This window comes from Chiroxiphia lanceolata, chromosome 18, assembly GCF_009829145.1.
Source record: "Chiroxiphia lanceolata isolate bChiLan1 chromosome 18, bChiLan1.pri, whole genome shotgun sequence".
Classification (NCBI taxonomy): Eukaryota; Metazoa; Chordata; class Aves; order Passeriformes; family Pipridae; genus Chiroxiphia; species Chiroxiphia lanceolata.
This window is the reverse complement of record NC_045654.1, coordinates 8,071,418-8,075,462: the sequence shown is the minus strand read 5'-3', so window position 1 is coordinate 8,075,462 and position 4,045 is coordinate 8,071,418.

Below are 4,045 nucleotides of genomic sequence, written 5' to 3'. Positions count from 1 at the left end.
TATTGGTGGTTGTCCATTGTTTTCTGGGCTGGTATTTATGGGGTTTAGTTCAGCTGCAGTGGGATTTTTTTTTTTATTGCTGCCAAGCTGTATTATGAGAAATAAAACATATCTGTAAACAGCAGAAATTAAAAAAAAAAGGAGAAAAAAGAAATAATTAAAAAAAAAAGAAATAAAAATCATTTTCTTAAGCTGGTTTGTCAGTTCCTGTGTTCTCCAGCTGCAGGCACAAAGGATGTGGTGTTTGGGCCTGGATTTTCCAGCCTGGATCAGTGTTGGGAGCGGAGCCCCCGCGGGAGGAGAAGCTGCAGGAGAGCAGCTGGGCTTCCTGAGAGCCACTGGAGCAAAAGTCCTGTGAAATAGGATGTGTTTGAGCTTTTCTCTCCGTGTTCCTCCATCTGCTGCCAGCCCTGGGAGGTTCTCCAGGTACAGCCCTCCCTGTCCTGGGAGCCCTGGGGATGTCCAGCCCTGTCGGGGGTGTCCCTGCTCCCTCCTGCTCCTGCTCCACCTTCACATCTGTCACCTTCCTCCCTTTCCTTGCTTTGGAGCTGGATGTGGAACATGATGTGGAACATGAGGGCCACGGAGATGCTCTGAGAGCTGGAGCCCCTCAGCTCTCGAGACAGGCTGGGAGAGGCTCCAGGGAGACCTTAGAGCCCCTTCAAGTGCCTAAAGGGGTTCCAGGAGTGCTGGAGAGGAACTTTGGACAAGGGCCTGGAGGGACAGGACAAGGGGGAATGGCTTCCCACCAGAAAAGTGGAGATTTAGAGGAGGTACTGGGAAGAAATTCTTCCCTGTGAGGGTGGTGAGGCCCAGAGAAGCTGTGGCTGCCCCATCCCTGGAAGTGTCCAAGGCCAGGTTGGATGGGGCTTGGAGCAACTTGGGCTAGTGGAAGGTGTCTCTGCCTATGGCAGGTGGTGGAACTGGATGAGCTTTATGATCCCTCCAACCCAAACCATCCTGTGATTCCATACTCAAAGCTGGATGTGGAAGGATTGGCCTCTCTTTTTGCTGTTGGCATATAATCAATCAGTTTTAATTGGAAAGAAAGGACAATCCTGTTCTTTCTTGATCCCCATCCCACTGAACTACAACCAGTCCTTCTGGGGTGAGAGAGAGAAGCTTTGCTCTCACTCCTGCTGCTCCTTCCTTCAGTCTTTCATGTCTTGCACTGTTTGTCTTTGGGGCTCTGCTGTTTCCTGAGATCCTTTTATTCTGGCCACGTGCAGCGACTTGGAGGAGGGATTGGTGCTTTGAACTGGAGCTGGATTCACCCCAGGCTCCTCTCTGCCAGCTGCTTCTGCCATACTTCAAAAGCTCTCAGCATTCCTGACTCTCCAGCACTTGGAGCAAGACACTTCCCAAAATGGGAAATGCTACCTGTTCTCTGGGCTGGAGCAGAGGAGTGAACACCTGACCCCAGGATTTGCATATCAGTCTCATTTTAGGTCTGCTAATTCTGGTTCGTCCTTCTTAAAGCCATTGGGAATGTTCCCACTGGGGAATTGATCCCAGAAATCAGCCTGTGTGGCTTCAACATGAAGGTTTTTATTCAAGGAATGTTCCACAAAGCGTTGTCTCCACTCGATCCCACTTTGGGGGCCGAGCATTGCAAATGGAACTGAGCCCTCCTGCCACTTTTCAGGGAATAATGACAACATGAGCAGTGCTGGTCAAACACCGAGCAAAGAGCAGCTGAATTTGGAGTAAAACAAGCTTAATCTCAAGGCAATGGCACAGCACAGAGATAATCCAGGGAAATGCCAGGAAGGAGGCAGAGCCCTGTGGTCGGGAGCCACGTCCGAGCGGAATCCAAACGAGGCCGGGAGCTATGTGGAGCAGCTTGGGTTTAAGGCGATTATCCCGTGGAGTAAGACTTATTTATTTTTTTTTTATGAATGCATCTAACAGTTTGCATCCATCTCTGGGTGGTTTATAATCCCTTCCAGGCCTGGGGAGGGAGGGAGGAAGGGGGACTGCTCCAATCTGAGAACTTTGACAAAGATTGAAAGTGATAGTGCTGGGGTGATACTTAATGTCTCCTGTCTTTGACTCCTGCTCTGTGGTGACACTTCCAACCCCTCCTGCTCTCTGGTGACACTTCCAGCCCCTCCTGCCTCCTCCCAGCCTGCCGTGCTGTTTTTGTGTGCCCACAGAGGTGAGTATAAATACATTTATTCTCTCTGCGCTCTCGGTGTTTATACAAACGTAGATGTTCGGATATTGCTCAAGGACAAGTTTGTTATCTCCATAAAACCTTGAAACTCTGGCTGACTCTTCTTCAGGGTGAATTCCTACGCAGTTTGTGTTTGGGTTGGGTGAGTTCTGAATCATGAGGTGTGTCGCTCTTCCCATCCTGTGACAGGTCGGGGAAAGGGAAGGTGTCCTTCACTCAACCTATTTGCTCTGTCCAAAGGAATTGTTTTTCCAGCCCCTCTCTTGGCAGAGCTGGTGCAAACCAGGTTCTGTTTCCAGGGTGGCAATCCCAGTTCCATGTCTCTGTGTATTGCATCTGGTTGTGCCTTTTCAGTCTTCACGTGCCCATCCCTTTTCTTGGGATCATCCTTGAGCTCAGCACGTGGGATTTGTGCCTCAACTCTCTGAAATCTTCCTTTGCCTTTAACCAGCGCCTGAGGCTCAAGTGTGTATCTATTTTTTCCCTTTGTCTTTTGGAATGCTTGGGAAGGATACCTTCAAAGGATTCTTAACATGCTGCTCGATTCCCATTTTCCCCACAGAGCCAGAGAGCAGAACAATTCTGAGATCAAAACCTTGGATGTGAAAAAACGCAGCTCTCCCAAGGAATGCCTCAAGTGTTGGAGGGGCTGCGATGTTTTCAGTGCCTCTCATTTTGACAACTCATTTTTCAGGGCTATGTGCAGGTCTGCTCCTGACAGAGGGAAGATTTTTGGATTCTACTCTGGCGCTTTTCTCCGTCTCCTTATCTGTGTCATTGGAAATGGGAGGGGGGGAGGAACTCCCTCATCTCTCTTGTGCTGGAAATCAGGCTGGAAAGTGCTGTGATTCCTTCTGGTCTTTTTATTTAACAGTGTTATGTCTGAGCTATAGTTTATCTCTCATTTTCTTGTCCCCATCTTTAATTTTACAGCCCTGTGGAAGCCTCGTGTTTATTTACAGCTGGGCTTGGCTGAGGGGATAGAAAGTGCTGCATAAAAAACAGGAGAGAGAAATATGTACAAGTGGTGGCTTTTTCAAACTGCTTGATCTCACTTCTCGTTGTGCATTTAAGGGTCTGTATTTGTGGAGTGGCTGAGTGTCCCTTGGAAGGGAGGGAATGGCTCTGTCCTTCCTATGGCTGTAGTTTTGTGGAGCAGGTCCAAGCCTGGCTGGTCCAGATTGATTGTGTCGCTGTTTCAAATAAGCCTGACCTCAGCTCCTGCCTGACTGCAGCAATCCCAGCTTGGTTTATACCTGTTTGGCCTCCCTGTGAGAATCAGTGTCCCCGGGGAGCCTCTAAACCTGCACAGGGACGTGTCCTGCTGCCTTCCCAGTGCTGCTGGCAGCTTTGGCAGCTCATGGGACCTGTAGCACTGTCCTAATTGAGCAGAGCAGGAAGCTGCTCTAATTGGGGTGGGTTTGGGGTTGGCTTTTGTGCAAACAGTGAACTTTCCTGGGATTCTGTGCAAGTCTGTCCCCCAGCAGTGCCAAGCCCTTACTTTGGGTGTTCACCCTTATTGTGGTGGTCGGTGGGTGTGGGATGTGCTCCATGTGCTCCCCATCCTTCAGGCTTCTGGCCTCCTCCTGTTCATCACAGGTGTTTGCAGTGAGCTGGGATGTTGTAATTAAGGACCTTTCTGCACGTTTCAGTCCATTCCCCTTCCTCGTGGCTCACGAGCTCAGGGAAAGGCAGCACTTGGAGCCTCCCTGCTGGACCTCTGGTGCCCTGCACCCACCTCAGCAGAGCCCCCACCCTTCCCAGCTTGTGCTTTGGAGGCTGCTCTTGTCCCTAATGAAAAGCTTTGACTAAATCCTGCCTGAGATCAGCCCCTAAGGGTTCTCCCACGAGGATCTCCCTGCAAGTTAA